The 26,000-nt window shown below is 42.2% G+C and overlaps 1 protein-coding gene and 1 pseudogene across 2 annotated transcripts in view; both read right to left on the bottom strand.

Moving 5' to 3' along the window:
- Positions 1-26,000, bottom strand: part of RND2 (Rho family GTPase 2) — a 385,775-nt gene that overhangs the window by 194,232 nt on the left and 165,543 nt on the right. The window lies entirely within an intron of this gene.
- On the bottom strand, positions 4,219-4,337 carry LOC141114697 (5S ribosomal RNA; annotated as a pseudogene).

Here is a 26,000-nt window from a genome sequence, read left to right as displayed (position 1 = left end):
GTGAACTTGGTGTTGCGTTATTTACTTTCAGGTCATTACAGAGGACAAGGGGATACTCTTTACGCACAGAGAAAAAAAAAGATTTAACCTCCAGATACGGAAAGGATTCTTCACACTAAAAGCTGTGAAAATGTGGAATAGACAGCTCATTAGATTGTTTAAAAAAAAAGGCCTGGAATCTTTCCTAAATGCACAATATATACAACTGGATACTAATATTTATAGGGAAGGTTGATCCAGGGAATATCCAATTGCGTCTTGGGGGATCAGAAAGAAAATTTTCCCCAGCTGGAGCAAATTGGATTGTGCTTTATTGTTTTTTGTTTTGTTTTGTTTGTTTGTTTGCCTTCCTCTGGATCAATTTTGCGTAAAGGACTGTGTATATGGAGGTTTTCTTTTTTGCTTATGTTTTTCTATTAGTTGAACTAGGTGGACCTGTGTCTTTTTTTCAACCTGACCAGCGTTGTAGCTATGTAACAACCATCCAAATTATATGATATGTGGATGCCAACATTTCACTGAAATGATCATTTTTCATGATTTTTATCATCCATATAAATGATCTCTGTGAATCCCTGCACAAAATACCATGTGCAAATTTGTGACAGAAACAACAGAAAACAGAAAATAACGAGACTAGAAAATGTTTATCAATTAGTTGAATGAAATATGGCAAATAATAATTGGAGAAAACCTTCCTCCCCAGCTTTAAAAATAGGCCCCTAGATATATGTAGAGTAGCAAGGCAGTGTAAAATTCATTTGATTTAGCATAACTGTAAAATCATTTAAGTTTTCCATTGGTAAAAATCATTTCAAGTTCATCATCTCTATGTTGTCCAGCACAAGGTCATCCTTGTAGATTTAAAGATTCAGTGATTACTAAACAATTAACTTACAAGATCAAGACCCCTTATTACCTCATGCAGCATGCATGATATATGATCATAAATTCAAAGGCATAAAAATAATAAATCTCATTACCTGAGGAAAGGCAGCCATTTTGAGGTGGCAAGAACTGGTATTTTATAAAGGTACATTGCAGGTTTAATAGCCTGGAAACTCACATCTGTTTCTGCCCAATAACCATATGTACTATGATTTTTGGTCCGGAGAGGAAAGTTAAAATGTCAAATTAAGTATGACCGCACATCTGGACAGGGAGCTCAGCTTAGAAGAGTAGGTGACAGTTGCTGAGTGACAATAATTGGTAAAGTGATTCAACAGAGGAGTAGAAGCCATGGCAGAATAAACAAACATTTTCACATATACAAGGAATCAAAAAGCAGATAACTAGAGTGTGCAAACAAACACTCAAGCTAGATTAAAACTCTGTTAAAGGTAATCTCAAAATTATAAAAAGTAATTAAAAATAGGGGAGGCGCAAGGGGGTGGTTCCTTGAAAGCTTTGACAGTGTCCAATCATCTGAAGGTGCAAGCCCAAAAACCAGGGTGTGTGAATACTTTCAAAATAAACAATCTGCGTTAGGCTAACACAATAAATAAATAATAATAATAATTCTTATCACATGCATATCACAATTAAATAAATACTTAAAGCAGAGCTCCACCCAAATGGGAAAGCTCCACTTGTTTGCACACTCCCCCCATCCGCTGCCACATTTGGCACTTTTTTTTTTTTGGGGGGGGGGGGGGGGGTACCTGTTTTTGACAGATACCTGCTCCCACTTCAGGCTCACATTGTCATGGCAAACTGAGCCAGACGTTTTCACACACCACAGGTCCCAGAAGACTACAGAAGGCTTCACTTCCTGTTTCCCTTGCTTCAGATGTTGGCGCCTGCACCCCTGGAGAGGATTGAAGAATGGGCTCAGGTGACGACATTGCTGGATCCCTGGACAAGTAAGTGTTCTTATACTAAAAGTATAGGGGGGCTGAAGCTTTGCTTTAAAAGTAATGTGCATATATAGACACATAAAATAGGATTTTTATAACAGCTTACCTGTAAAATCATTTTGTTTTGAAGTACATCACGGGACACAGAGCCATAGTAATTACAATGTCGATTATAGTCCACCTTCAGGTGCTGCACACTGGCACACCCTAAACAAGAAGTTTCCTCCCAATATAACCCCTCCCATACTGGGAGTATCTCAGTTTTGTAGCAAAGCAATACACATGTATACTAGAAAGAGGGGCGGGACCTCTGTGTCCCGTGATGTACTTCAAAAGAAAAGGATTTTACAGTTAAGCTGTTATAAAAATCCTATTTTCTTTAATTGTACATCACGGGACACAGAGCCATGGTAATTGCTATGTAGGATGTCCCAGAGTAATTCCAACTGAGGGGAGGGAGACACAACAAATGTAGGGCACCATGAGATTAGAGGACTTATACTGCAGCCTGCAGTACACTGCGCCCAAAGGCGACATACTCATGTCTTTTTACATCCACCTGATAGAATCTGGTAAATGTATGGATTGAAGACCAAGTTGCGGCCTTACAGATTTCAGCCATGGAGGCTTGGTGATGCACTGCCCACGAAGCACTAACAGCCCTAGAGGAGTGCGCTTTGATTTGAGAGGGTAGAAACTACCTCTTTAAACCATAAGCTTGAACGATTACTTGTCGAATCCATTCAGAAATAGTAGATTTCAATGCTGCCTGTCCTCTTTTAGGACCTTCAGGCAACACAAACAAAACATCCGTTTTCCGAAACTGAGCAGTCGCCTTTAAGTAGACTTTGACTTCTCTCACCACATCAAGAGAATGTAGTGATTTTTATTCCATAGAACAGGGTTCTGGAAAAAAATGAAGGTAGAACAATATTCTAGTTTAGATAAAAACCTGATACTATCGTCGGTAAAAAGTTACAATGAGGACGCAATACTACCTTATCTTTGAAAACAATATTAATATGGCTCTTTACAAAAAAGAGCAGCCAATTCTGATATCCTTTCTTGCAGCAGATATGGTTACCAGAAAAAATAGTTTCCTTGTCAAAAAGGACCAAGGGAATCTGTCGTATCGGCCCAAAAAAAGGCTGTTTTGTAATGCTGACAAAACTAAATTCAAGTCCCAAGGGTTATGGGGTGACCTAACTGGAGACTGGCCGTGTTACCCCCTGAATAAAGTTACGATCCAAAGAATGCGAAGCAAGTGGTCATTGAAATAATACAGATAAGGCTGAGACCTGTCCTTAGAAAGCACTCAAGGCCAGCTTTATTTCTCACCCCATCTGCAGAAAGTCAAGGATTCTACCTTTGACCTATTTCCTGGGGGGTAACCCCTGGTTTCACACCAGGAGACATATGCTTCCCAGACTCCATAATATATAATTATGGAGGCCGGCTCCCTTCCAATAACCAAGGTAGAAACCACTGAACCTGACAGCCCACGCTTCTTCAGAGTGTGGGTCTCAATAGCTAAACTGTTAAATTTGGCGTTTGTAAAGTAGGATGGAATACCGGACCTTGCAAAAGAAGGTCTGGCCGTGGCGGTAGGGTCCATGGGTCCCCTACTGCCATCTTTACGATCTCTGCATACCAGGATTTCCTGGGCCCCGCTGGGGGCCACAAGAATCACCGACTTCCCTTCCTGCTTGATCCTGCGAAGAAGTCATGGACGCAGGCAGAATAATCGATTCCATGGGAATAGCAAGGCATCTGTTCCACATGCTAGCGGATCCTTTGTTCTTGACACAAAGTTGTTGATTTCTTTGTTGAACCTGGATGCAAACAGATCTATGTCTGGGATCCCCCATCTTTGACATATTGACAGGAAGATATGGGGGTGAAGGAACCATTCTCCTGGGAACAACTGCTGGCGAATCAAGTAGTCCACCTGCCAATTTTTTATTCCTAGAATGAAGACTGCCGATAGGCAAAGTACATTAATTTCTGCCCAAGATAGGATACGATTCACCTTTCTCTGGGCTGCACATCTTCTTATGCCCCCTTGGTGATTAATATAGGCCATTGCTGTGGCATTGTCAGATTGAATCCTGGCAGGACAATTCCGTAAACTGAACATTCAGGCCCTCAGGACCAAGTGCTCTGCCTGAATTTCTAGAATGTTAATGGGCAAGGCCCTTTCTGATCTGGGCCACTTCTCTTGGACAGTTTCCTCTTCCAGGACTGCTCCCAAACCCAAAAAAAGTTGGCATATGTTGTTACCATTTCCCAGGTAACTGAAGGAAGGATTTTCTCCTTTGCAGATTTTTGGTTATCAACCATAAACTGAGGCTCTGGCATACCCAGCCTACAGCACCTGCTATTTCCAGGTGGTCTACCATCCAGGCACTAACCAGGTCTGACCCTGCTTAGCCTCCAAAATCTGACGAGATCGGGTACTTTCAGGGTGATATGGCCGTAGGCTTTGGAGTCAGACACATTGGGAATCTAGAGCTTGAACCCTTTGTTCCAAGCCGATAGTATACTGTTTTGCAGCAGTCTTGAATGAAACTGAGCATAAGGAATGGCCTTGAATGAAGCCACCATCTTTCCCAACAAGCTCATGCAAAGCTGAATAGAAGAATTCATCTTGCTTCGACCACCTGAATCAGTTCCTTTATGGCGCTGATCTTTGTCTGGGACAAGAATACCCTTTTCTGGGTGTATCTATGATCAGACCCAAGTATTTTTCATGGTTTTCAAGAAGATTTCTTCTAGGTTGAGAGTCCAACCTAGATATTCCAGGTAGTTGAATGTGGTGACCATACTTTGGTCTGAGCGAGCTACCGACTGGTCTATGAAGAACGTCTAGGTAAACCATAATCGTTATACCTTGGGCCCTTAATCTGGCTAGAAGAGGGGCCAGAACCTTTGTAAACACTCCAGGTGCAGTAGCTAGACCAAAAAGCAGAGCTACACACTGAAAATGAAGATTTTCCACCTTGAAAAGTAGATATTACTAGTGAGCGAGGAAATAGGCATATGGAGGTATGCATCTTTGATGTTGATTGACGCCAGAAGTTCTCCTCCTTGTAGGATGGAGATAACTGATTGGATTGACTCCATGCGAAAAAAAAAGTGGTTATATTCAGGAATTGAATTTAGGCCCCATGTACACGGGACGCTGCTAAACGTACGTTCAGAGGCAGTTGGATGCTTTTTTCAACTGCCCCTGAACTCATTTAATGTTATCCTATGTGACCATGTACACAGTCTCGTTTATTGCCGTTTTTAGGCAGTTGCATTTAACAGCGTTTCTTTGAAAGCAAAAAAATGGGTTCAGATGCCGAAGATTTCCACGTTTCAAATGCCAAATGCGACTAAATGCAGCTAAATGCGGTATCGGCGTTTAGACGCGTTTTCGTTTATAATCGTTTTTAAAGATGCCCTATTTTTTTTACATAAAAATCTCAAAAATGATGGCAAATGATGAAAAACCATTAAAAAAAATGTAAAACAATTGTAATTGCTTGCAATGATTTATAGACCATTTATATACCCTAATGAGCCCTTGATCCAATCCAATACACCACTAGTGTTGCTGTTATCCGAAGTATAATTGGAATTTGACCCATATGTCTTTAGATCTGAACAAGCAACTTGTGGCAGGTGATGTGGCAAGTGGACAATCCACAACTTGTGGCAGGTGACGTGGCAAGTGACAATCCGCAACATGTGGCAGGTGATGTGGCAAATGACAATCTGCAACTTGTGACAGGTGACACGGCAAGTGACAATCCGCAAAGTGTGGCAGGTGACGTGGAGGGTGGACAATCTGCAACTTGTGGCAGGTGACGTGGCAAATGACAATCCGCAACTTGTGGCAGGTGACGTGGCAAATGGATAATCTGCAACTTGTGGCAGGTGACCTGGCTAATGACAATCCGCAACTTGTGGCAGGTGACGTGGCAAGTGACAATCTGCAACATGTGGCAGGTGACGTGGCAAGTGGACAATCCGCAACTTGTGGCAGGTGACATGGCAAGTGGACAATCCGCAATTGTGGCAGGTGACATGGCAAGTGGACAATTCACAACTTGTGGCAGGTGACGTGGCAAATGACAATCCGCAACTTGTGGCAGCTGAAGTGGCAAGTGGACAATGCACAACATGTGGCAGGTGACGTGGAAAATGACAATCCGCAACTTATGGCAGGTGACCTGGAAAGTGGACAATCCCCAACTTGTGGCAGGTGACGTGGCAAGTGGACAATCCGCAACGTGTGGCAAGTGACAATTCGTAAATTGTGGCAGGCGACGTGGCAAGTGACACGCTAAATACAAGTACACTGCTGCTCTCTCAGCTGCTGCTACTCACTCTGGTCTCACAGAATGGCTAAAATAGTTAAATAATACTGTTTTTTGTGCTTGGGGAGATTATGATGTTATCTTAACTAAATGCTTCTAGACGCAAACATGGTAAAACTCCACGAAACGCGACAAAATGCGGCATGCAAACGCGGCTAAACGGGCGTTTTAAACGGCGTTTTCAAGGTGTCAAAAAAAATTGTTCAGAGGACTTTGCCTCAGCGTCCCGTGTACATGGAGCCTTAGATTTTTGAGATGCCAAAAGGTGGTCCAATGCTTGAGAGAAAGACTTCTTTTTCTCTGGATCCTTAGGAACGTTTGTTCTGAGAAAACAAGACGGGAACTCTCAGAACTCCAGATAGTACCTTGGAGCTATTGAGGAAGTCCCCCATTCGTCCCCCATTTTAGCTCTCCCTTAATGCTCAGCCTTGTGAAGAGGGGGAGAGTTCAGCCCAGGTGGGGGGTGTCTGGTGGAAGCAAACCCCCCCAAACTTAACGGAGGTCTGCCTGCTAGCTGGAGGAAAAAAGCCTGATGCTTCTGTGACACAGCGTGATCTCTGAGGAAAGCATGAATAGGTACATGCTCCATACAGCCCCCAGTGGTGACACTTAGGCATGACAACATTTACTTTTTTAAAGGAGACATATTATAAGAAAAATTTAAAAATTCCTTAGAAAAACTCCACTTACCTTTCCTGCTGCAGGGTTTTCTGTGGTAAAACCAACAGACCCAATCTTCACCCTTCAAGGTGGGTTCCGTTAACCACTTGCCAACTGCCTCACGCAGATATACTGCGGCAGAATGGCACGGGCAGGCAGAGTAACGTATGGGTACGTTACTCCCCTCCCGCAGGCGGGGGGCGCGATCGCGCCTCCCCCGATGCCCGAGGCGGTCGGCATCGTTCCAGGAGCGATCCGTCCTGAGGAGGAGGCCACTGATTCATGGCCACCCCCTCACGATCGCTCCTGACGAATGAGACGCTTCCTCTGCTTCTGAAATGTAAACAGAAGCAGAGGAAGTGATGTCATCTCTCCTCGTGGAGCCTTTTCGTTCCGGCTCCCAAGGAAACTCACTCCCAATGTGAGTTTGCACCAACACTACACTAACACTAGTACACATAGGCACATAAACCCCCCCCCCCCCCCGATCACCCCCCCCTGCACCCCCTGTCACAGTGACACCAATAGCAGTTTTTATTTTTTTACTGATCACTGCATTGGTGTAATTTGTGACTGTTATAAGTGTTAGGGATGTTAGTGGTAAGCCCGTTTAGGTCTAGGGTACCCCCCTAACCCCCCCTAATAAAGGTTTAACCCCTTGATCATGTCCCAGTTAACCCTTTCATCCCCATCACCAGTGTCACTAAGCGATCTTTTTTCTGATCGCCGTATTAGTGTCACAGATGACGCTAGTGAGCCAGGTAAGTATTTAGGTTCACGTCAGCTTTTTATAGCGTCAGGTACCCCCATATACTACCTAATAAAGGTTTTAACCCCCTGATTGCCCCCTAGTTATCCTTTTCACCAGTGATCACCGTATAAGTGTTACGGGTGACGCTGGTTAGTTAGTTTGTTTTTTTATACCCGTCGTTTATTACCCAATAAAGGTTATACCCCCTGATCGCCCGGCAGGTGATATCAGTTAGGTTTCAGGGTCAGATAGGGTCTGTGTCGCTCCAGGCAGCGTCGGATTAGTGCCAGTACCGCTAACACCCACGCACGCAGCATACTCCTCCCTTAGTGGTATAGTGTCTGAACGGATCAATATCTGATCAGATCTATACTAGCGTTCCCAGCAGTTTAGGGTTCCCAAAAATGCAGTGTTAGCGGGATCAGCCCAGACACCTGCTAGCACCTGCGTTTTCCCCTCCACCCAACCCAGCCCACCTAAGTGCAGTATCGATCGATCACTGTCACTTACAAAACACTAAACACATAACTGCAGCGTTTGCAGAGTCAGGCCTTATCCCTGCGATCGCTAACAGTTTAGAGCCCAAAATGGCAAATCGAAGGTACACTAGTGAAGAGGCCTACACGTTTCTGAGCATGACAGATAGTGAAGAGGAAGTCACTCATCTGTCAGATTCAGGCTCAGAATACAATCCTGCAGACGACAGCAGCTCCATGAGATAGCTCTGACGACGGAATTGTGGTCCCTTCCAAGGTCAGGCGTACCAGACCCCGATCTTCTTCTGTTGTTGAGGTGCAAGAATTGCAGGGCTCTCGTATGGAGCAGAGAAGTACTAGTGCCGCTCATCCTTCTGGTGAACTGGCAAGCACCAGCGGCCTAGTACACCCTGGTCGTAGTCAAACCAGCACTGCAGTAACACGTGGTGACATGGCGAGTCCCATAAGTGCAGTTCAAGCTGGCGAGGTGGTAAGCACAAATACTGCCACCAAGAAGACAAAGACAGGCCCGTCGAGCCCATAGTGCCCTTCCACCGCCTTCAGGCTTTCTAAGGGTGTAAATTTTTTATTTCACTCCTCACTGCCTATCACAGTTTCGGAGGCCATGGAATGGCCAGATGGCACAACCCCCCCCCAAATGACCCCATTTTGAAAAGTAGACACCCCAAGCTATTTCCTGAGAGGTATGGCGAGTACTTTAAAAAATTGGGTAATTTTTTTTTTTGGGGGGGGGGGGGGGTTGTGCCATCTTGGCATTTTATGGCCTTCAAAACTGTGATAGGTAGTGAGGAGTGAAATCAAAAATTTAGGCCCTTTGAAATCCTGAAGGCAGTGCTGGGTTTTCGGGGCAACACATGTGGTATTCCTGTTTTCAGGAGAAGCAGAAAAATGTATTTTGGGGTGCAATTCCACATATAACCATGGTATGTGTGAGCAATATATCATTTGGTGACAACTTTTTGTAATTTTTATTTTTTTTTTGTCATTATTCAATCCCTTTGGACAAAAAAAATTAAATATTCAATGGTGTGTGTGTGTGTGTGTGTGTGTGAGTGTATATATATACTGCCCTGCCATTTTAGCACCTCAAGAAATGAGATAGGCAGTCAAACTAAAAGCTATGTAAATTCCAGAAAATGAACCCTAGTTTGTAGACGCTATAACTTTTGTGCAAACCAATAAATATACGCTTATTGACATTTTTTTTACCAAAGACATGTGGCTGAATACATTTTGCCCTAAATGTATGACTAAATTTGAGTTTTTTGGATTTTTTTTATAACAAAAAGTAGAAAATATCATTTCTTTTCAAAATTTTCGGTCTTTTTTCGTTTATATTGCAAAAAATAAAAATCGCAGAGGCAATCAAAACCATCAAAAGAAAGCTCAATTTGTGTGAACAAAAGGAAGCAAATTTCGTTTGGGTACAGCATTGCATGACCGCACAATTACCAGTTAAAGCAGCGCAGTGCCAAATTGTAAAAAGTTCTCTGGTCTTTAGGCAGCCAAATGGTCCGGGGCTTAAGTGGTTAACAAACCTTCAGGAACTGGGGACCATCAGGGAACCCACAATACTGGACCTGTAATAGCACCCCACCAGTAAAAAAAAACTGAGATACTTCTGGTATGGGAGGGGTTATATAGGGAGGCAACTTCCTGTTTAGGGCGTGCCAGTGTCCAGCACCTGAAGGTGGACTATAACCCACAGAGTAATTACTACGGCTCTGTGTCGCGTGATGTACGATTAAAGAAATAATGATTTAAAAAATTGAGTGCATGAAATACCGTGAATAAATATAAAAATTGACATAATAAAGCCCCATAGAAAAAAAACCCTTCATGTGAATAAGTGCTTTTAATCAAGAAGGAAAGACAACTGAAAGTGATTGTAAAGTCTCCTTTTTTTCCCTATAAAAATAACAAACATGTTATACTTACCTGCTCTGTTGTAGTGGATTTGCACAAAGCAGCCCTGATCCTCCTCTTCTCGGGTCCCTCTTCTGTGCTCCTGGCCCCTCCCTTCTGTTCAGTGCCCCCACAGCAAGCAGCTTGCTATGGGGGCACCCGAGCTGAGTCACAGCTCCCTGTGTCCATTCAGACTCGGACCCCAGCCCCGCCCCCCTCACCTGACTGGCTGGCTGACTTTGATTGACAGCAGCGGGAGCCAATGGCACCATTGCTGTGTCTCAGACAATCGGGAAGGAGAATCTCAGACAGCTGAGATACTGGTGTACATCGCTGGACAGAGAGGGACCTCAGGTAAGTATTAGGGGAGCTGCTGCACACAGAAGGCTTTTTATCTTAATGCATAGAATGCATTAAGATAAAAAAACCTTCTGCCTTTACAACCCCTTGAAGATAATAAAAGATTCCTTTTCCATATACACCTCTGTGCAGCAAACCACCAGTGACACACAGCCGCTTACCAGAAAGCTAGACCTCAAAATTATACGAGGTCTAGCAGCACTTGTAAGGAAAAATCTAGAACATGGATGGATGGACAGTCCAACCACTGTTTTTTCCGCAGCCAGCCGCTTAGACCACCACTTTGTAGCAGATCACATTAAGATATTCCATCGATCAAGCACATAGCATATACCACATAAAAGAGGAAGTGAAATTGCTCAAGGTACAATATTAAAACACAGATTTATTGTACATCACAGTATCCTACCCATATATCAGGAAAAGCAAGTCAGCATGTCATGGATACAGCATCCAACACCCTGTAGATCCGCCCCACCCATTTCATCCAAACGGACGTTGTCACAGGGGCCATGGAGATCTGTAAATACTGTGCCTGTTTCATGTACTGTATGATTAAATATTAAAGTGGTTCTAAAGTCAAACCATCTTTACCTTAATGTATTTGCTGAATTAGGGTAAAAAATGCCCCCTCCCCCCACACTAAATACTTACCTGAGTCCTCTCTCGATCCAGAGCTGTGCCCGTCTACAGCAGCACTGCTATATCTCCCTCTTCTCACAGGACACAGAGACAGCAGAGACAGCTGCTGTCCATAAAATCCTATGAGGAGGATGCAAGGGGTGGGGCCGAGCCATGCTGAGGGTGTCTATGGACACACACACAGAGTTCAGCTTGGGAGTGCACCTACATATGTGCACCCTTAGCACACAGCTTGCTATGGGGGAACATGCAAAAGAGGATATGTGGACAGCACCGACGGGGGACCACAAAAGAGGTGGTAAGGGGCTGATCTGTGCAATACCACTACACAGAACAGGCAAGTATAAAATGTTTTTTTATTTTAGGGAAAAAACAAAATATCTTTTAGAACAGTCATTCTCAACCTTTCCAACAAGATAAACCCATGAACTAACTTTCCAGTGTCAGGGAGGAAACCCCTGTTAAAAGTTAGTATATCTACCACTCATGCTACATTAGTGTGATGGTCAGTGTGAAGAATGCTCCTTACACTTATGTCATGTACACATGGGCGAACTTTTCGACTGAACTCGTCCACCGCAACGAATCCATCGGACAATCCGACCGTGTGTGGACTTCATCTGACTTCCGACGGACCTTTTCGGTCGAAAATCAGACAGACTTTAGATTTGAAACATGTTTCAAATCACTCCGCCGGAACCAGTTCCTATCAGGAAAGCCATTAGTCTGTATGCTGGTCCGGCGGACCAAATACGACGCAAGGGCAGCTACAGCACCTGCATGCGAGAATGTTTCCAGCGCAAATATGTGTATAATTATTCCTGCACTATCATGTGTGTAAATGTGGAACTATTGAGAAAAGCTGCCTGCACTGAATAGGGTACAACCGGACCCTGCTGGCATATACATAAAATAAAAAATGGTGCTGCGCTAATCCTGGCAAAAACCCAAAATAAACGTAAACAAATCTCCTAGTAAACTGAAGATAAATATTAAGCAGTTATAAATAATATCTGATCACTCCTCTGTGGGAGCAAATCACAAAAAATAAGTAAAAGTGCAATGTGCTAACGTGGTCTGAAATAATAACTTTAAGTGAATATTCATAATCATATTGTAACTATAAGATTTAAAGACTTGTGCAACAACCAATTATAGGGGTCAATCCTCCCATAAATAGTACAAATAAATCAATGCAACAATATATTCCATTAAGTGATATACATGCAGTAAACAAGGTGCTAAGACAAAGAAAAAATAAAAGAAGTCCTCCTCCAGAAAAAATGTTTTTCTTATAAATAAACGGACTCCTCAGCACGCATAGATGACAGTGAAGTGCTCCAATACATCAAAATCGTGCTCCTTTCCGTATTCACACTCAGTTTAGTAAGAAGTGGCCCCTTACCTTAAGGTAATGGGGTAACAGCATATGACCAGTAAGGGGGATACCATCCTTGGAATTTTCTCCTCTATCAACACGGTCCTAGTCCTGGAGGCTGATTCCCCTCAGAGGGTACAGGGGCACGTGGATAGAAAAAAATGGAAGGACCCAATAGTGTAGTATTTACAGGCTAGAACTGGCTTTTATTAGAAAAACACATAAGTACTCACAATATTGCAGTAAAAACAGGGCTAATATCCGACGAGCGGCGAGCTCGTATGCCTCAGTCAGTAAGGTGCCTGTCCAGTCCCTACGCGTGACGTCACATCACGTGACTTCATCAGAGGAATGATGCTATATTGTGAGTACTTATGTGTTTTTCTAATAAAAGCCAGTTCTAGCCTGTAAATACTACACTATTGGGTCCTTTTATTCCACGACGCTCTCTCCCGCTGTAATTCCGTGTGAGCGGTGCGCAACGACTTATATAGGCATGGGGCGTGGTCACCGGGTGATGTCACCCGGTGACGCTGCCCCTTATGACGTCACAGTCCCATCATGCCCCGGGACTGTGACGTCATAAGAGGTGACATTGTTGGCAGCAGGCACCTTGAACATTGTTTATATTTTCACACTTCACACTCATTTTGAATGGGCCTCCCTCACTCCAAAAACATGGCAAAGAAGCTCATGTACCACATTTTTAGAAATAAGCCAGGCGCATTTGGCGTTGCATTTTTTGTTACGTTTTTCATGCATTTTGTCGCACGACAATCATGGCAAAATCGCTAGGTTTTGCTTCTGGTGTTTTTAGCCTGGTGAAATATGTATTCTCTCTCATAGAAAAACTTGTTTCCACATCCACAATAAGATTAAAGTATGTTTTGTAATCTTGAATGTGGTTGGTGATGGAGGAATCAGAATAAGCATGCTACTCTGCACAGATCTCAGGAAATGGCTAATGACACACACGACAGTTATCCTGTTGCTGAGAATTTGTCAAAATTGCCAGTGACACAATTGCTAAGAGGCTGCCTGTTTTACCCTATGGAATCACTTTTCCCTCGGTAGCAGAGTCATCGGGATGTTGTTACCAATGCTAGCAATCAAGATTCAGCAGCATTCGGATCAGTGATGGAGAAACATCATGCTGCATGAGGCTACAGATGGAGAGATTCCATAGGGACACACAAGCAGCCTTTTTTGTGCACAGTTAAATATCTACTGGGGGTACATTGCAGCTGTTCTAGCAGCATTATCCTGTTTATTCTATGATCACGGAGTCAATACTAAATAATGTTTTTAGACAAAGGTAACCCTTCATTGAATGCTGATGAAAGGATAACTTACCCAAAGTGTTTACGCAGTTTTGGATCCATGATGACAGCATAAATGGGATAATCCTGGAATTGCTATGATGTACTACCAGCTTTTTGGATTTATTCTGATGCTCCACACACATTTGATGGTTTGCAGCGACAGGAGGCAGAGCTTTGTCCTCTTTATACCTCCTCTAAAAGGCTGTCTGTAAGATCAGGGGTACCCCTGAAAATGAAGCAGCATTAATAACTGCCTCCACTGCTGCATTCTTGCGCTAATGCCCTTGATGACCTAGCAAGAGTAACCTGTTAAAGCAGCGGGAAACCTACCAAAGCACAGCTCAGCAATGCATGCCTCGTACAGCTGAGCTAGGCAGCCATTTTGTGTGCTAGGGCCATAGTTAGCCTCTAAATCCACAAGGAGCTTATATGTCTCATTATGAATTTAACTGATTGTTGTATTTTAGTTGTTAAAGCCAATTCCAGCTGAACCCAGAATGGCTATCTATTTTAAACATTGAAAAGCAAATCTATTTAATAGAGCTGTTAAAAAGTAATTTAGGCAACAAGGGGCATCAATCAGAGAAACAATAAGATCGTTCAAGCACTCCACACCTGTCCTAAAATCAGTAATTTCACAAATTTTCCTTAATCTGAGTTCTCTGTAAGGTTGATGACAGGCCGGTGATTCTGCCGCTAGAGATCAATTGTGACAGTATCCCCTATAATACATTATTCCAGGCCAAATACCCTGCCATGATACACATTACTGGAATGGAAACGCTATCCTGTCTCTTGGCTCGGTAGGATTATGTCAATTAAAATTACCATCCTGCCCAAACTTTGATATTTATTTTTAAATACTTCTACTACAGGTTTTCCTATACTTCAAGACTTCTATCAATGTCCTATATGGAAACCCACTCATCTTTTGAGATATACCTGGCTATCCCTTCTGGTGTTTTAGGGACTGTAGTGCTGATAGCATGTTTACACATATTTGCTAGGATGCCCCAAAGTGCCGATGTTTTTGGTCTCACACCTACTAGATAATCTATGCCATTTTAAATAGACCTCTACAGAAGAAAAAAAAGGTGGAAGCACTTCTGAAAAGGAAGCCAAGTCAGAAGTCCTTTTCCGCAACCATATTTTTTAAATCTGCAAAACAGACCCTAGGTAGGTTCTGGAGAAAACTCTGAGAGGCTTAAATGTCACATTAACTTGTACATGACACATGGCAGCCATGATGGATGGTAAGATACCCAAATTCCATAAAATTTGGGCTCCCTAGATTACATACTACTTACTGGCAGACATCAACTATACTCTTCAAGACTCTTTAATGAGGTCCTTGACATCAAAAACCCACTCCATGACAACTACTGATTTCCTCTCTTCCTCTTCTAAACCCACCCCCCTTTTTTTCACTTCTTCACCCCATATGCTGCATACACACGGTCGGAATTTCCGACAACAAATGTTCGATGTGAGCTTGTTATCGGAAATTTAGACCGTGTGTAGGCTCCATCAGACATTTGTTGTCGGAATTTCTGACAACAAAAATTTGAGAGCTGGATCTCAAATTTTCCGACAACAAAATCTGTTGTCGGAAATTCTGATCGTGTGTACACAATTCCAACTCACAAAATTCCACGCATGCTCAGAATCAAGCAGAAGAGCCGCACTGGCTATTGAACTTCATTTTCCTCGGCTCGTCCTACGTGTTGTACATCACCGCATTCTTGACGTTTGGAATTTCCGACATTTGTGCGACCGTGTGTATGCAAGACAAGTTTGAGCCAACATCCGTCGGAAATAAATCCAGGATTTTGTTGTCGGAATGTCCGATTGTGTGTACGCAGCATTACTCTTTTTCTCCTCACTCCATCTACCCTCCACCTACCATTTCCCTGTTATGCCTTCCCATTCATTCCCTCCACTGATCTTCACTAGATACTGTTCCTCTCTTGTTTGCTGGTTGCCCTCCTCAAAGGTTATATCCTTTCTCCTGTAATCCCTGTTCCAGGATGGTATACCCCTGGGGTTGCTATTCCTAGTAGTGTACATTCTGAATGCTGAACTAGACTAATAAATTGTCTCTTTACATTGACTGATAGCCTTGAGAGGGTTTTTACACAATAGTATTTTAAAGCGAAGTTCCACCCATTTAAAAGTCAGCAGCTACAAAAAGTGTAGCTGCTAACTTTTAATAATCAGACACTTTACCTGTCCCGCGGTCCAGCGATGCGGGCGCATGAAGCCCCGCTCCTCTCCGCGTCTCCAGCATTCTAACTGTGGGCGCCGGGCGGGCACTGCGCATGCACGAGCCACGCACTGTGATTGGCTGGGCAATCTTCTAGGACCTGTGATGTGTCCCAGAAGATTACAGGGAGGGAGGGGGGAGAGGTGATCTTTCCGGTGCTGCAGCACCAGGGGAGGAAGTGGGAGCTGGGTGCCTGTAAAAGCAGGGTACCCGCACCCCCCCCCCCCAAAAAAAAATGACATGCCAAATGTGGCATGTCGGGGGGTCACCAACACTTAAAGCAGAAGTTCCATTTTTGAGTGGAATTCCGCTTTAAGTACAACATAAAGGCCACGCTCTCTCTGTTTTTATTGCCAATGAAATATATTCTCTGTTACAGAAAAAGAGCTAAAATATACATTATGTAGCCAGAGGTCTTACCAAATCTGCCACCAGTGCTTCCTTAAATTAAAGTAAACCTGTTAGGGCTGCAACTAACGATTATTTTCATAAACGATTAGTTGGCCGATTATTGTTTCGATTAATCGATTGATCGATTAATCGGATAATAACTTTTAAAAAAAGTGTGGTGTATAATTTAATATGTAAAGTTTAAAAAAAGGCAATTTATTCTTCAAAATCTATATGCAGTGGTAAATATAACTAACCAACTATATGATTAGGGAGCAAAATCTCTAATCCACTCTGAGAATAACAGACAGAAGAGAAATACTGTATATACTATTGGAGGTTGAATCTGGTAAATATCATCAGACTCGGAGATCACATTTTTTATTTAGACCCCTTATACACTGGGGCGCATGAAATGTGCCCTGCTCCCACATAACGTGCCCTGCCCCCACGTAATGTGCCCTGCCCCCACACAATGTGCCCTGCCCCCACATAATGTGCCCTGCCCCCACATAATGTGGCTTGTCTCCATGTAAAAGTTTACTTTTAAATGTAATAGTAATGCCTGCTATTACCTCCAGTCTATCAGCCTCTACCTTCTCTGGGGTCAGATGCTGATCTTCCCTGCACAGTCTTTAAAGTATTTTTTTTTTTTTAAAGCAAACATGTTATACTTACCCGCTCAGTGTAATGGTTTTGCACAGAACAGCCACGATTCTTCTCTTCTGTGGTCCCCCACTGATGCTTCTGGCTCATCCTGCCTTTAGAGTGCCCCAATAGCAAGCTGCAAATTATGGTATAGCATGCCCCTATAGCAAGGTAAAAAAACTTCTGCCTTTAGATCCACTCACTTCCTGCCCAGGACTACATGTTCCATGAGACATTGCTCCTCACACATTCATATTCACAAGTTCTCAGGCACTTACTGACACGTATGGATGGTGTGCTGAACTGTATGTGTGCTGCACTGTGTTTCCTGATATGTAAACAAATAATGCATTCTGTATGCAGGCCACCTAATCGTCTCGCCGATTAATCGATTATGAAAATAGTTGACAACTATTTTCATAATCGATTAGTTATCGATTAATCGATTAGTTGTTTCAGCCCTAAAACCTGTCAACAGAAATTTAAACTAATATTAAAAACCAACAAACGGGCATGTCCAGTTTTTTGTCCTGCATAGCCCTTTGGAATTTCAGAAACCTATGTTGCACATTCCCCTTTCATAATCTGGTCTGTTATTACTGGCCCATCACTTTTATGGATACTTATATAACTAGCTGTAAAGAACTGACAGCAGTTCCAGGTGAAAAGTATAATCCAAAAACAAAAAAAAATTCACTATGCAAAGTGTGTGGTTAATTATCCTACAGCACTCAGCCCAGGTTGTCTGCTATAACTGTTCCTATTTGGATAACCATGAGTGGCCATTAGAGAAGTCAAAACAGGAGATGGTCAGAGACTGAAGGCATGATACAGAATATTGTCAGAGACTGCAGACACATTACAGGAGATGGTCAGAGACTGGGACATGGTACAGGAGATGGTCAGAGACTGCAGACACATTACAGGAGATGGTAAGAGACTGGGGACATGGTACAGGAGATGGTCAGAGACTGGGGACATGGTACAGGAGATGGTCAGAGACTGAAGACATGATACAGGATATTGTCAGAGACTGCAGACACATTACAGAAGATGGTCAGAGACTGGGGACATGGTACAGGAGATGGTCAGAGACTGCAGATATGGTAGAGGAGATGGTCAGAGACTGCAGACATGGTAGAGGAGATGGTCAGAGACTGTGGACACGGTACACGAGATGTTTAGAGACTGGGGACATGGTACAGGAGATAGTCAGAGAATGGGGACATGGTACAGGAGATGGTCAGAGACTGCAGACATGATACAGCGATTATCAGAGACTGCATACACATTACAGGAGATGGTCAGACACTGGGGACATGGTAGAGGAGATGGTCAGAGACTGCAGACACGGTAGAGGAGATGGTCAGAGACTGCAGACACGGTACAGGAGATGGTCAGAGACTGGGGACATGGTACAGGAGATGGTCAGAGACTGCGGACATGGTAGAGGAGATGGTCAGAGACTGCGGACATGGTAGAGGAGATGGTCAGAGACTGCGGACATGGTAGAGGAGATGGTCAGAGACTGCGGACATGGTAGAGGAGATGGTCAGAGACTGCAGACATAGTACAGGAGAGGGTCAGAGACTGAGGACATGATACAAGAGATCAATGCAGCCTCACCAGTGCCCGTCATGCAGCCCGCGTTTGCCCCTCAGATGCAGCCCGCGTTTGTCCCTCAGATGCAGCCCACATGTGCCCATAAGATGCAGCCTGCCTGTGCCTATGAGATGCAGCCTCACCTGTGCCCATCATGCAGCTTGCCAGTGCCCATTATGCAGCCTGCCGGTGCCCGTCATGCAGCTTGTCAGTTCCCGAAACAGAGCAGCGATTTCCGTGTGTCTATTCTTCACAGTAATAGGCTATTAATAAATTGTTTGGAGTGGGAGGGGATAAAGCTGCATTTGAATTGCCCGGGTCACAGTAACGATGTCCCGACTCCTGTAATTACGTCACACTGATTTAATGTCCCACCATTGGATCAGTGTGCCATCTGTCACAGGAGGCGGGACAGTGTTACTGCGGCCAGTGTAGTTAAGCTCCATGACACAACGGAGATTGTGGCTAGGAGGGAGGGAGGGGAGGAGGAGAGGACTGCAGCGCGCCGTGCCAGGAGGAAACCCCTATAATGGGCAGCACCAGGGACGGGGCCCCACCCCCAATTTCGGCACCGTTATCGGCATTTTGCCGAAAACGCCTTTTCGGTCGATATGTTTCGGCGGCCCGAAAATTCGGTGCATCACTAGAAATCACTAATTGAAAATTCTAAGACTCGCAACAGCAACACTGTACGTTCACAGCACATTTTTGCCCCATATGTTAACATTTTAAATACTTTTGTACTATATCAGCAGCACCCAAAAACATTTTTAAAAAAATGTCAAATTAGAAGGCTTATACTCTTGTAAAATGAGCCTCAATGGTATCAGTTTACCAACTGGTATCAGCCATGCATTGGTCTGTTTCCCAAAAAACACTTATTATAATATTGTCAGTGGGTAAACAAGTTGGTTTCTTTTAGATATAGGAAGGATAGCAAGCTAAAAGCAAAAATGCACTTCACATCTGTCACAGTAACCAAAAAGGAGAGATTCAGCCCTCTGGGTTTTCAGGTTAAAAAGCAAGTGGCACACCATTATCATGGCATTGCAAATCACAAATAGCTAGGACATATTGGAAAACTTTCCGTCGATTAGTAGACACTGATCAGTATATTCTAACAGCAGCAGGTGTTGCTGGCAGATTACATGTCCCAATGCATTGGGGGGAGGAGGGGGCATCTATCTACCTCATCTGTGTAGATGGGGGGGGGGGGGCAGTGTATGGGCAGCTTAAGGCCAGAGCCAACTCTCACTCTTACTTCCTGGGATCTCTTACAGTAATTTAGGACTTTACCAAGTATATTTAGTTATTTAAAAACCATAAGTCAGGCATTTCCAACTAAAAATTTAACAGTGGGCCAAATTATGCAGAATAATGGGGATTGTAATAATCAAGGGTTTATATTATGGCTCAAGATCATACAACACCTACTTTATTCCAGAAAAAGAAAAAAATGATAGCACTGTAGACATTATACATTATAATTAAAACCGACTTAAACATGTTACTCTACAGAAAGGCTCCATAAAACATTTCCTGAAGTACTTAGCTAAAACAGTATATAAGGAAGTGTTACTTGCCAGCTGTAGAAAATCTGGAGCCTCGTTTAATATAAATCCTTAAAGTGGCTGAGAGCCACAAAGGAGATATGTGTATGCCCAAAAAAACACTAGTCTGACATGCCTAGCATACAAGATTAGTTGCAATACATTTACGCACACTTGGGGGTACCTGATGAACGATAGTCTTTAGAACGAACAAAGTACAAACTTAATACATTTGAGAAACACTGTGCTAGAATGAGTATAGCAAATAGTTTATTTTTCACAGAATACAGATTATATGTAATTAAAAGTAAAAGAATACAAAAAAATAAAAAATCTAGGCTACTACAAAATTGTGCTACCCTGCTTCACTGCAGTATCCATCACTGTGAATTATATGAGCCTATTCTGGAATCACACAGCTTGCCATAGTTGTAGAAAAAATAATTAGCTATACTGCAGGCTTCGACAGCATGAGGTGTGTGAAAACTGCTGCTTCTAAACTAACATGTTCTCTCCTTCTAGCACACACGTACACATTTAAAATTATGTCTAAGCAAATCTACTGCACCAAAACCACTATATTGGCTACTACGTCAACTCATCCTAAAACCCAGGGAGTCATCCTGTTTTTTTCCCTCTCCTCCTGTTTCACTCAATGAAAGAAACCAAGTGTTTTTTTTTTGTTTTTTTTAATTTTTAGGTTGAGTATATATCTAGATTTGTCCCAAGCTTGGTTGAATCCACTTACAATGATGTACAAATCTCCCACGATTCCTCTTATTTATAATGGACCTAACCATGCCCTCATCCCCGCATCAGCAACTTACAGTTTCTAAATGGTTGACAGCATTTAATTATAGACACTGCACAGTACTACTTATTTTGTCATATAAAGTGGACATAATTATAAGTTCTGCATCTACTCTTTGAATGTATGGATGTTGACTGGCACCACCGCTGTTCTGTTTCTTGGATGTACTTTTCAATATACTGTATGTTACAGTTTTTATAGACACTGCATTATGCCTTGTGTTAACCCATAGCTAGAAAGTTAGTCTGGCCTGAAAATAGATAAAAAAATATTAATACTATACATAAAAACCTTCATATATAGATCCCTATACCCACAGTTGATCTGGAGGAAGGCAAAAAATCCTATAAAGCATGATACAATTTGCTCCACCATGGAAAAAATTAATTACTTCCTAATCCAATCATGGTAATCACATATTCTCCAGATCAACAATCTCTGGTGTTATTACCTAAACAAGTTAATATGTAGTTTTAGCATGTGTATTCAGGAATGAATGCATCTAGCTCCTTTTTAAAACCATCTACTGAGCTTGCCAGAACTAGTTCCTGAAGAAGTTTTTGCCACTTTTTCACAGTGAAGAAGCCTTTCCGTATGTGCAGGTTAAACCTTTCTTCCTCTAGATGTAAAGAATGCCCCTGTGTCCTTTGTAATGACCTGAAAGTGAATACTCAACATCAAGTTCACTATATTGACCACCAATATATTTCTACATGTTGATCATATCCCCCTTAATCCCCACTTCTTAAGAGATCCCCACCACACCAGCCCCAGTGTCCCTGATCACCACTATACCAGTCATAGTGGGGGAGATTTACTAATGCCGGCCATACACGGTTCGAATTTCAAAAGAATTTTCTTTCGAAAATTGTATCTAAGAATTTTCGTACGAATTTTGCATCATTAGTGGGCTGCAGCAACGGCCGAATTTCGTGCAGCAATCAAATTTGAGGAATCGAACATGTTGGAAATTTTTAGAAAAATTAACGATTTTCTAATCAATGATGGGAGAATTGTGCGAGAAATGTAATAAGAAAAGAAAATTTACAGAGAGAAAAGAAGATTCCCAGCCACAAAAATTATTTTCTGTAGCAACATGAGGTGAAATTGAAGGCTTGGTCGGCCGAATTTCGAAAATCAATGGTGGCATCACCGGATCACAAAAAAAAAAAAAAAAGAACTTTCTGATTTTCTGATTCTGCTTAAAGACTGGTGAATTTAGAATCTGGTGCAGCTGTGCATGGTAGCCAATTAGCTTCTAACTTCAGCTTGTTCAATTAAGCTTTGACAATAAAACCTGGTAACTGATTGCAATGTCTAGTGCAGCGCTGCATAGAAACCAATCTCCAGTTTTAGTAAATAAACCCCAGTGTCCCTAAATTACGCAACACCAGTCACTTTTTTGTAAAATTTCATAACAAAATGTTCAGCTTTTTTTCCTTTATAGAGTAAGAAAAAAAAAAGTAGTGATTAAATAGCACCAAAAGAAAGCTCTATCTGCCTCAAAAAATTATATAAAATTCATTAGGATACAGTGTTGCATGACTGAGTAACTGTCATTTAAATTGTGACACAGAAAGATGGGCTGAGCAGGAAGGGGGTGAAACAGTCCAGTCTTGAAGAGTTTAACAAAAAAAGAAAACTTATAGCCTGCAGATGCCATTGCAACCTCAGGATTGCAGTATACACCTCTTTAATAGTGTAACAGTTAGCTACATTTACAGTGTTAAGAAAAGTAGTATATGCCTTAAGTGTGCTTAACCCCTGACCCTAGCACCTAACCATTTTCACAGCTACTATAGTTAGGAAACTTTTTTGAAAGCTAAAAAGGATAAACTTTTATTCTTCCATTTGTTAAGTGTGTCCTCAAGTCTCTTGTAGTGAACTTAAATCACTTTTTATTTCTCATTTGCCATTCAACCTTTTTGTGAACTTCTGTTCAACATTGTACGCATATTCCAGCTGAGGTAATGCTTTGTATGTTTTGTTAGGTTTCTCTCTTGAACCTTTGCCTTTTCAACCCTTTCAACAACAAAAATACTTATTAGCCCCAAAATGCATTACTGCATTTATCAACATTAACCCTATTCTTCTATGTAGCTACCCAGTCAACCAGTGTGTTTGGATCAGTTGCTAAACTGAGACACCACCCATAGATTGTATTACACTAAAAAGCTTTGTGTTATTTGCAAATTTAGTAAAGCTCAGTGCATATAGTACTTTCAATCCTAAAGATCACATTTATAAAAGACTAATGGCTCCAGAGCCAAACCTTAGGGCATGCAATATATAACCTTAGACCAGAGCACGAATCATCACTCTCAGCGCTCTCAATGCAATGTTTAAATTTGTCTTCAAGCTATAGCATTTTCTTTATTTTCTAAACTACGACAACCATAAGTTGCATATTAGGGGTCAGCAAGGAAAAGGCCATCTGTTCAAGTTTCTATGTGCTTCCTCAGTGAAAGAATTATGGTTTTGTTGGCAATATCTCTCTTTCCTGATTCTGTGCTGGCAATAATTTATGTCATTATCTAGAGCATTTTCATGTATATAATCCCTTAACAACTCCGTAAATGTCTTAGCTATGACAGAAGGCAAACGTATGCATTTAAACTTAGTAGATGAATATCCAATTTTTTTTTTATTCAGACATACATACCTTATTTTCTTTAAGTCATAATACTGGTATAATATCAGTTATTAGAGAGTAACAAAGAGAACCAATGGCTTAGATGAGCTTAGCTCTTAAGGTCTGTGTAGGCCATCTGGTACACAAACTTTATTCACATTATTTTGTGCAATTGTCTAGGACCATATTAGCTTTAAAGTGATTGTAAACCTTCAGTTTTTTTTTTTTTAAATAACAAACATATCATACTTACCTCCACTGTGCGTTCGCGGCTCCTCCTCGCATCGGTAAACCCCCTGGGAGAAGCCCTCTCCCAGGGGGGTTACCTTGCGGGTGCACTCCCGAGTCCAGCATTTGCGTCCATAGACACAGAACGCCTGACTCGGCCCTGCCCTCTGACGCCCGCGTCATTGGATTTGATTGACAGCAGCGGGAACCAATAGCTGCGCTGCTATCAATCTATCCAATCAAGAGCCGAGAACCCCCGGGCAGAGAGGGAGAGCACGTCTCCACCGAGGGAACGAAGGGCTCAGGTGAGTTAAACGGGGGGGGGGCTGGGGGGTCCGGTCAGTGACAGAAGTTTTTTCACCTTAATGCATAGGATGCATTAAGGTGAAAAAACACGATGGTTTACCCCTTTAAGCCACTCCACATAATTGTAGTGTCAGTATTCCATTTCTATTCCATATATCAGCAACAACATGATCCTTTGTATACACTGAGTTAACACATTTGCTTTCATTCCTATTTTCAGGTATTAACACTGTATTTTCATTTTTAAGTGTCTGCAAAACCTTTTTTTTTTGTTTCTGATTTGTTTTACTGTCTTTCGCACCCTGCATTTAAAGTGGAAGGCAAGTCAAAACCCAACTAAGCCTAAATCTACTCCCAATCCTATTCTAAGCTCATTCTATCTATCTTTTAAAAAGATAGATAAGTCTATACTTACCTCTTCTGAAGTCGCTCCTGTCCGGTCAGCATAGCATCAGCCGCAGTGTAGAGGAGAGATTACCAACAATGGCTGCACAGCCTGGAAGATGACGTCACCCATAGGCTTACTTCCCTGAAGCCGGCACTGGAAGCTGGTCATGTGACTGGGCCAGAGCAACAGAATAGGCAAGTATAGGCATCTTTCCTTTTACAAGGTAGATAAAATAGACTTGGAATGTCAGGGCCACAAAATAATAAAATAGAGAAGTGGCCCCATGGGATTGTCACCCCTAACACCCATTTGTTTTATAAATAAATGTTACTCTTAATAGAGGGCTATGATGATTTTTAAGTACATGTCTGTCTATGGCTGGTTTGCTGGTTCTTTATTTTTTGTGTTTCAGATGACAAGCTGCCTGCTGTTGCTACGTAAATTTACCTTAGCTGCTGAGCACTGGATTGGTGAAAAATCCTTTGGCGGGAAACATCTAGCCAATGAGTGTATCCTTTTACTTATATCTTCTCCTGTCTGGGCAGAGTCAGCATTTACCTCAGGTCTGTCAGCTGGACTCACCTCTGGATTCTCCTCAGCCTTCCTTCTGGATCTTTTGACCTGCTCTCCCACCCTCCCTACCCTTTGTTATTTCCCCTTGTCGCGGTCCACCTTTATGTGGGTTATGTCGCCCACTTTGTGGGTTATGTTGCCCACTTTGTGGGTGGACAGTGTTTGGTACGCTGTTACTTGGTTGGTATAAGATGTTGCTGCTTGAGTCTTAGTGACTAAGCATGTTGTTCTGTTATTGGTTAACAACAGTTCTGGTTGATATTGAAGGTTCATCTTTTTGGGTAAGGTCGCCCACTTTGTGGGTGGACAGTGGTTGGTAAACTGTTATTTGGTTGGTATAAGATATTGATGCTTGAGTCTTAGTGACTAAGCATGTTGGTCTGTTAATGGTTAACAGCGGTTCTGTTTGGTATTAAAAGTTAAAGTTCATGTCATAATTAAAAATTGTTTTAAACCCAATAAAGGGGCCATGGCCTAAACTTTTCCACATTCCTTGTTGTGTGTTTATTTTAATATTTAGGTATGTTCTTATGATATGATGGGTGTTAATGGGGTGTACAATCCCATAGGGGTGGGAGTAGATTTAGGCTCGGTTAGGTTTTGCCTTGCCTTCCGCTTTAATGTTAAGACTTTTGCCAATCGGATTTCTATTTGGATTCAAAGTGTAATAAATGCAAAGGAAAAGTGTGCTGTCACTTTAAAATTCTTCAGTATCACAAATGCTCATACTTAGCAAGTTAAACAGAATGTGTATCACCAAATTAAAATAGCCTTAAAGCGGAGTTCCGGACACTTTTTTTTTCTTTTTAATTGATCAGAGCATAATGCACTATTACATTAAAAAAATGATCATAAAAGTTTAATAGTGGATGTT

Source organism: Aquarana catesbeiana, linkage group LG12, assembly GCF_042186555.1.
Source record: "Aquarana catesbeiana isolate 2022-GZ linkage group LG12, ASM4218655v1, whole genome shotgun sequence".
NCBI classification, from domain to species: Eukaryota; Metazoa; Chordata; class Amphibia; order Anura; family Ranidae; genus Aquarana; species Aquarana catesbeiana.
This window is presented reverse-complemented; position numbering and strand designations above follow the sequence as displayed.